The following is a 9518-nucleotide window of genomic DNA, read 5'->3' on the forward strand; positions in this document are numbered from 1 at the left end:
CCAGGCTCTGCCCTGGAGCATCTTTTGTTATTCATAGCAAGCCCCTTTCAACCATACTGGAGTTTATCCTATTAAAATTACTAGTTGGGCTCCTTGATAGCTTCAGGATGGGGGTGGGTTGTCAGAGGAACCAACCATGTGATTAGAGGATTGGAACTTTTAGCCCCACTCCCTGACTCCCGGGTGGGGAGGAGGCTGGAGATTGAGTCAGTCATCAATGGCCAATGATGTAATCAATCATGCACATGTAATGGGACCTCCACAAGAATCCCTAAACAATATGGTTTGGAGAGTTTCCAGGTCAGTGAACACACTGAGGTACTAGGAAGATGGCATGACTTGAAAGTGAATGTAAGCACTGCCCACCTCCCCTCCCTGCCATACCTTGTATTTCTTGCATTTGGCTGTTCCGAGTTGTATTTTTTTAATAATAAACTTGTAAAAGTAAGTAAAGTGTTTCTTTGAGTTTTGTGAGCTGTTCTAGCAAATTATCAAGCCTGAGCAGGGAATTGTAGGAAACCTCAATTTATAGCTGGTTTATCAGAAGTACAAGTGACCTAAATTTGGAATTGGCAAGTGAAGTGGAGGCAGTTATGTGGAATTGGGTCCTTAACCTGTGGGGTCTATGATAATTCTAGGTAGTGTCAGAATTGAATTGTAGGGTACTCAGTTGGTGTCAGGGAATTGGCTGGTGTGGGAGAAAAAAACCCAGCACATTCGGTGTCAGAAGTCATGTTGGTAAACACAGCATATAAAAGTTTTCTTGACTTTTGAGCATGATTTGGCTGGAACACAAATTTAAAGAGGATGTATTTCAGGTTATTTTTGGGCCTTCCCATTCAGAATAAAGCATCATTTTCTCATATTCTCTTGGACAAAATGGCTTTTCTCAGAAATCTCTTCACAGCTCTTATAACATCCTTGTTCCTCAAGGTGTAGATGAATGAGTTGGCCATTGGAGTAATGACACAGTGAAATAGCATCAAAACTTTGGTAAGGTCTTGAGGGCTATCCTCTGGGGGCTGTATATAGATGTAGATGCCAGGGCCATAAAATAAAGACACCACCAGTAAGTGTGATAAACAAGTGTTGAGAGCCTTGATTCTCCTGTCAGCTGAAGGGATTCAAAATACAGCTTGGGCGATAAAACTGTAAGAGACAAGAATCATGGAGAGGGGACCCATTATTAGGAAGGTGACCACCACAGCTAAAGTGAGTTCATTGACTGTGGTGTCCACACAAGCCATCTTAATAAGACTGGGAAGCTCACAGAAGAAGTGGCCCAGTTCCTAATTCCCACACAGAGGCAGCTGGACTGTGAGTGTGGACTGCAGCAGTGAATTGGCCAGACCAGTGAGCCAAGCAGTACAGGAAAGCTGTAGGCAAAACTTATGGTTCATGATTACAGAGTACCTCAGATGCTTATATACAGCCACATAACGGTCTAAGACCATGATGCCAAGCAGGACACATTCAGTACAGCCTAGTCAGTGAAATACATAGGCCTGGGTCATACAGCCTATATAAGTGATGTTCTTGTTGGGTCCCCCTAAGTTGAACAGCATTTGGGGTACCGTTGTACTGGTGAAACAGAGGTCCAAATAAGAGAGGCTTGTGAGGAAGAAATACATAGGACTTCGGAGTTGGGAATCTAGTTGAGAGATCAGAATAATAGCAATGTTTCCCAATAATGTCAAGATGTAGGAAATCAGGAAGGCAAAGAAGAGAGGAAGATCCAACCATGGATATTTGGTAAAACCCACGAGAATAAAATTCTCTGGAAAACTTCCATTGATGTGCTTCATTGAATTTTGATTGGAGACTACTGCTAAAATCAAGAAAGATAAGGGTGATTAGAAAAATGTTGAGTTGGCAGAAGTTATGGAGATACTAGGAAATATAGGGTTTTTTTTTTTGTTTGTTTTGAGAAGGCATCTCTCATTTTTATTGATCATATGGTTGTTAACAACAATAGAATTCTGTACAGGGGACTCAATGCACAATCATTAATCAACCCCAAGCCTAATTCTGAACAGTCTCCAATCTTCTGAAGCATAACGAACAAGTTTTTACATGGTGAACAAGTTCTTACATAGTGAATAAGTTCTTACATGGTGAACAGTGCAAGGGCAGTCATCACAGAAACTTTTGGTTTTGATCACGCGTCATGAATTTTAAACAATCAGGTCAATTATGATTATTCGTTTGATTTTTACACTTGATTTATATGTGAATCCCACATTTCTCTATTATTATTATTATTATTATTTCTAATAAAATGCTGAAGTAGTAGGTAGATGCAAGATAAAGGTAGAAAACATAGTTTAGTGCTGTAAGAGGGCAAATATAGATGATCAGGTCTGTGCCTGTAGACTAAGTATTAATCCAAGCTAGACAAGGGCAACAAAACATCCACGGATGCAGAAGATTTCTCTCAAAACGGGGGGAGGTGAGGTTCTAAGCCTCACCTCTGTTGAACCCCAATTTCTCACCTGATGGCCCCCTGCGACTGTGCCTATCTTAGGTTGTTCCTCACTTGAGGAATCTTACCCGTCTCTGGCTAACCAGTCATCTTCCGGGGCCATCCAGGGAAATGTAAAGTTGGTAAGTGAGAGAGAAGCAATATTGTTTGAAAAGGTTAGCTTTTTACCTCTTTGCAGATTCATGCCCTGTGGCTTCTATGCCCAGCATTTGTCTTGAGGTATCTTTACTACTTGGAAGAATTATGATACTCAGTAATTTTGATATGAGGCACGAATTTTACTTAAGGGTTGTAATTAGGAAGGAAGAAGAAAAGCTATAGAAGTAGCAGACAGAAGAAAACATGGGAAGATTGATTATTTCTTTGACATATCTTGTTGTAGTGTAACATAAGCATGTATAGGTTTTAAGCTACTAATTAAATTGCATGCACACATTAACATAATAGGAATACAGCTAAATAACCAAAGCAGACCTACAATTACCAGCCATATCCAGTGAAACCAAGAAAACCAGTTAGGCACCCTAGGCATTTGTGAAAACTTATCAATGAAATGATAGATATTGTCTAACTGAATTTGAATAGTTTGAGAAAAATCAGACAAATTAAAACAACACATTCCTGGGAACTGTTCACATCCCATATGTTCTTTTAACAGTAGAGTCTATAGTCACATGATTTTGGAGTGCTGCAACTTGCACTTCTCCTAATTCTTGGTTGAGTTCCTACAGTGTAGATCCAGTCAAATTTGTTGTTTTACTGTATGCACAGGCCAGCTTAGATATCTCCTTCTTCATTCCAATGGCAAGTCCAGGAACCGGTGGGATGAATGCAGCTACAACTGCAACAGCGCCAGGATCTTTGTTGAAGTTTTTTGATGATCATCTTCTGGAATGACTCTTCCAGAGAATGCTGATGTTGGAAGTTCTTCTTCATATTGCATCTTAATTTGTTTTCTGGGTAGCCAAATTAGGCTTTGATCCTCTGTATAAACACAAACAAACCCTTAGCCCACACTTTGATATGCCCTTTATAGCATTGTGAAGAACTTATTGGAGATCACCACACAGGAACTGCTTTTCTTTTTTTAAGAGAAAGGAATATTATCAGAAAAATGTACTTCCATAGCTGATCATCTGACACCCTTTAAATGATCAAGAAAACATACGTTTTTAGGGAAGAGATAGGGCATACCCTTGATAGAAATCATAACAGCATTAATGAACATAATCATTATAATTAATATTAAAAAATAGCATCTGAAAAATCCTTTCAGTAGAGAAAATGGTTTCAATTATTTTTTTTCTAAATCAAACTGGGCTATGTGATATTAGTGGACACTAGTTATTATGACTCTTCTGTAGGATTAAAGAAGCCATTTGGAGGTAAGCAGTGTATTTTTCTTCCAGATACCTTACAACTAAGAAAGTGTGTGACCTACATTTGGTTAATCAGACTCTTCTACCCAGTATCTGAACCTTGGTAAAATGATGCAAAACAACAATGCGGGGAAAGGATTTGTCAGAAATTCAGAGACACTGCCTTCCTGATTAATGTCCCATGTGGTAGCATCGAAGTATATGTCCTATATAGCCTCTTTCTTGAGTGGGATCTTGGCTGTGTCTTAACCTTCATTTCTGCTTGTTTGCCAAGTTTGGTTCTTTACCCTCCCATTGATTCTGTGAACTATCACTCTCCAATATTTTCCTTCTTCTTAAATGATCAGAATTGTTTTCTTTGTTTACAACCAGGGACCCTGACTAATACAGAAAATGGAACCAGAAACTGGGTTGAAATTTTCTGCCCATCTCTTGCAAGTTGGGGCACTGATGAAGAAAGACTGGGACTCCAAGAATTGGGATGAGGGTATATGGGACACCCAGAGTGTTCATGGTACCCCCCTCCCATTCTAGTTAAGGCAGACATCCTCTTTTGTTTAATAATGCTAACTTGCTTGAAAACCCTATACATATCGAGAACGAAAAGATAAGCTACTGACTGGGAGAAGATATTTGCAAAAGACATATCTGATAAAGGACTGTTATTAAAAATATACTAAGGACTCTTAAAACTCAACATAAAGAAAACAGGTGATCTGATTTTAAAACAGGCCAGAGACCTTGACAGACAGTTCACCAAAGAAGATATACTAATGACAAATAAGTATATGAAAAGATACTTCACATCATATGTTGTTACAGACTAATATTTGTGTCCTCCCAAATTCATATGTTGAAACCTAATTCCCAAAGTAATGGTATTAGGAGGTGGGTTCTCTGGGAGGTGCTTAGGTCATGAAAGTAGACCTCTCATGAATGAGGTTAGTGCTCTAATAAAAGAGACCCCTCAGAGATTCCTTGTCCTTTCCACCAGGTGAGGTTATAGCCAGAAGGTGCTATCTATTAACCAAAAAGTGGATCTCTACCAGACACTGAATCTGCCAGTGCCATGATCTTGGGATTCCCAGCCTCCAGAACTGTGAGATAAATATTGTTACAAGCTATGCAGGCTCTGACACTTTGTTATAACAGCCTGAATGGACTAAGACATATGTCATCGGGGAAATGCAAATTAGAACAACTATCCACCTATTAGAATGGGAAAATTCAGAATAATGACACCAAATGCTGACAAGGATGTGACACATTAGGAACCCTCACTCACTGCTAGTGGGAACACAAAGTAGTACAGCCAATTTGGAAGACAGTCTGACAGTTTTTTAAGAAAAACTAAACATACACTCAGCATGCAAATCCATCAATCACACTTCTTGGTATTTACCCATATGAACTGAAAACACATCCACACAAAAACCTACACGGGGATATTTATAGCAGCTTTCTTCTTAATTGCCAAATCTTGGAGGCAACCAAGGTATCCTTCAGGAGGTAAATGGGTGAATAAACCGTGGTATATCCAGACAATGGAGTATTATTTAACACTAAAAAGAAATGAGCTATCAAGCCATGAAAAGACATGGAATATCCTTAAATGTGTATTATTAAATGAAAGAAGCAAATCTGAAAAGACTACATACTGTATGATTCCAAGCATATAACATTCTTGGAAATGCAAAACTATGAAGACAGTAAAAAGATCAGTGGTTGCCAGGGGTTAGGAGGGAGGGAGGGATGAATAGTTGGAGTGTAGAGGATTTTTAGGGCAATGAAACCACTCTGTATGGTATTGTAATGGTGTATCTAGGTCATCATACATTTTCCAAACCCACAGAATGTACAATACAAGAATGAATTGTGGTGTAACTTATGGACTGTGGGTGATTATGTGACAGCTTGGGTTCATCAATTGTAACAAATGTATCACTCTGGTGGGGGGGTATTGAAAATGGTCATGGCTATGCATGTGTGGGGTCAGGGAGCATATAGGAAATCTGTCCTTTTGCTCAATTATGCTGTGATATAGAATTGTTCTGAAAATATAGTATCTTAAAAAATTGTGATACCTCCTTACTGAGAAGGATGCAAGGTAAAAGGAAGCCACCTCCTCATGGCCCTTTCCACAACCATCAGGTAAACAGGGATAGATTACATCAGTCTCTGTCAGGGCCAGTTAAGAGACAAATGTAAGGAAAAGGATAATATATAAGAAATATTGCAGGTCTTTGCTAAATTGAGGCATGTATGTGAGGATTGATTGGAATACATGATTTAACCAAAAAAGACTTTCTAAAAAGGTAAATTTAAAGCTTGCCTATAATAATTGGCCCTGAGAATCCATTCAGACCTTCAGGATAATTCTTGATGGACTCCTGCTTCTCCCAGACAACTTTAGGTCAGTTGGACCAACTAGCCATTCATAAAATATCTTCCAACTACCTAAATCCATGCTAGGATGGTATCTGTTGTAGTTGTTTAAACACCAAAGACAGGGATGAGGACAGGTACAGAGGCAGAGGCAGTGGTAATGGAATATGTCTAAAGAAACTGGGAAGATAATAGACTGCATTTGCCAAGAAGTTCATACATTTGCATATAAAATGGGAGAGAAAAAGAGTGAAACAAGATCCTGCCAGCCTCTCAAAAATCAGTATTTTGGCTTTTTGGGCATTATTTATATTGTTTGATCTTCAAATCTATCTTCAGAGTATTGGCTTTTAGAGAGATGATTTTTTAGTGAATTGACCTGCTCTTTCATTCCTCTATATCTCTTAGATACCTGGATCTATTGGACATAATTTTGAGATTCAGATGAACAAACAACAGCTATTGGTCTGGCATAATGAGAATATGTTTAGCTCATGGAGATGTCTTACTCTGCCTAATCTTGTCCAAAACACAATCTTCATTTCCTGTCTCAAAACAAAATAAAACCTAACAAACCCAATGCCATCGAGACTGGTTTGAATAAAAAGAGACATCAGAACATACCTTTTCTCATTTGAACTTGTATTAAGCAGGTGTCTTTAGCTATAGAAACTTAGTCAAGAGAAAGGTTGTAAAAGGGTTGTATTCCAAAGGACCTGAGGAAAGGAACAGTTCTTAATCAGGCAAGGGCTTCAAAAAGAGCCATCAATGGTCTTTATATGGCAGGTAAGGGGACTGTATTTCTGGAAGCATAGGATAGACTCTCCTGGTTCCAAATCTGTCTCAAAATCAGATAAAACCAATTCTCATGAAGTGTGCTAGTGATCCCAGAGGGACTGTCATTGATTAGTGAACCTCCCTGGAGAAACAGTATCCACTTTTTATTTACAGTTTGGTTATAATTATATATTGCAGCAGTTCTTCTATTTATTAATTCCAAGGGAGAAGAGGATTTACCCCAACAATTTTCAGGAAGCAAACAAATATTGTGTTAATAATAGTAATGATGACAATAATAGCTTAATATGTCCTAGACATTTTACATGAAAAGTCTCATTATAATGTTCCTAACAACTCCTTTAGGTAGGTACTATTATTGTCTTCATTTTATAGTTGAGAAAGTTTGAAGCTTAAAAAAGGTAATTTGTCCAGTGTTCACAAGGCTCACACATTTCTGAAATTCAAACACCAAGTGAATAGTTTGCAAATCCCTTGGGTAAACACTAGTTTTCTTACATTTGTCGTATTTGGGGTGCCTGCTTATTTTGTCTTTTCAACCATATTGAAGGCTTCCTGGGACTAAAATTCATGCCCTCTTTTTCAACTGACTTAAACACAGTGCTAATCAAATTAAGCCCCTCCTTTTATTTCTTACAAATGCTGGTAAAATTTCCACCCATCTCTATCACATTGAGAGTATTTCAGAGCAGAACACTGTTCAGGACAAGGTAGGACTGATGAAGCTATTTTAAAAGTGTTTAAAGGCCAAATCCTTGCTAACTGTCTGACAGTACATTTATCTCAACACTTTCTTCACATCCACAAAGCTCCCTGTTTGGGCAGCACGTCAGAATTTATTGGATGTTGTCATGATGAAGTTGTTAACTCAGAGCTGAGCCATAGAAACGCTCCCTCTCCTACTTGCTACACACTGAATTTTGTCCCTCTCCACCCCATTCATATGTTGAAGCCCTAACCCCCGGTGCAATTATACTTTAAGAAAGGGCCTTTAAAGAGGTCATTAAGGTTAAATGAGGTCACAAGGGTGGGGCCTTTACCCAATAAGACTGGTGTCTTTATAAGGAGAGAAAGTGACACCAGAACTAGCACATGCTCCCTCTCCCATGCTGTCTTTCTCCTCGCATACAGAGAGAAAAGGCCATGTGAGGATACAGTGAGAAGGTGGCTATCTACAAGGTGGGAAGTGAGGTCTCACCAAAAACCAACTCTGATGGCACTTTGATCTTGGACTTTTAGTGTCCAGAACTATGAGGAAATAACTTCTGTTGTTTAAGCCATCCAATCTGTGATCCCGTCTTGTGGCAACTCTTGTTGACCAGTACACTATGTTTAAATCAAAAGAATCAGGGGATGAGGAGAGCATATCCAATGCAAAAGCAGATACACGTAGAGCCTAGGAGATGGAGAAGATCAATTGTTCCTTCACATGGCCTGTTCACTTTTCATGGAGAACCTCTTACACAGATTTCTGAGGTTTTATTTTATGTTTTCCTCCTCCATGAGTTAAATGAGTTAAACAACTATTCACTGGGTTGGTATCTTTTCACAGAAAACAGAAAGTTATCTCAAGCTCCTTAACCCATAGGAGTAAAGTTTGACATCAAATGTAGGTTGCTTAATGTGTTTAGCTCTATGGCCAAAAACTTCCTTCTCAACTCTAATCATATAGAAGACAGATATCATGAGAAAAGCATGGGTTCCAGAATGATGCAGACTTGTGTTTGAAGCTGAACTTTTCACTTACTATGTTACCCTGGAGGTTATTGAGCCTTTTTCCTAATCTTTAAAGAATTGGTTATAATACATATTTGACAGGATTATTGCGTTGATTAAAAGAAAGTGTCTGGGAAAACCTGGAATATAGTAGACCTCCAATAATGCTAACTTGATGGTAAGAGGGGAAGAGGATGTTCATAAATCAGTACAACAGTGCTAATAGCAAACATGGACCTCACATTCAGTTCAGTTCTGTGTGTAATATTTTAAGCTGGAGTTTTGAAAATACGATTCACTTGCTTCAGAATCACTTGGAGTGCTTGTTATAAATACCCATTTCTGAGCCATTCACCAAACTAGAATGAACACCTCTTGGGAATGTGTCTAAGAAACTATTTGAACTCATTCCCTAGGTGATTTAAATGCACACTAAGTTGGGAATCATTCCATTATAGGATCATTGTGTTTCTAGATTGTGGAAGTGAAGTTCAATTTCCAGCGGGGCCAATTTATTTGTTTCCTTGGGGACTAAAACCGTACTTGAAGACTGAGGGCATCATAAGCAGATTTAAATGACTGTTTTTTAATTTAGTAATATTTGGAAAATCATATGTAAAGCCTAACATGATGCTGGGTTCTGTAGAAGCATAATAAATTATATGAGAGTTCAGTAAAAGGCTTAAAGAGTTGGGAACTTTTTTTGCTTCCTGCCTCCCCCCAAAAAAGATGTCACAAATTTACTGATTTCTGGGTTT

The 9518-nt window shown here is 38.6% G+C and overlaps 1 pseudogene; it reads right to left on the minus strand.

The window, feature by feature from the left end:
* Positions 1–860: 860 nt before the first annotated feature.
* On the minus strand, positions 861–1805 carry LOC118923351 (olfactory receptor 2B11-like; annotated as a pseudogene).
* Positions 1806–9518: the final 7713 nt, after the last annotated feature.

Source organism: Manis pentadactyla, chromosome 16 (assembly GCF_030020395.1).
Source record: "Manis pentadactyla isolate mManPen7 chromosome 16, mManPen7.hap1, whole genome shotgun sequence".
Lineage (NCBI taxonomy): Eukaryota > Metazoa > Chordata > Mammalia > Pholidota > Manidae > Manis > Manis pentadactyla.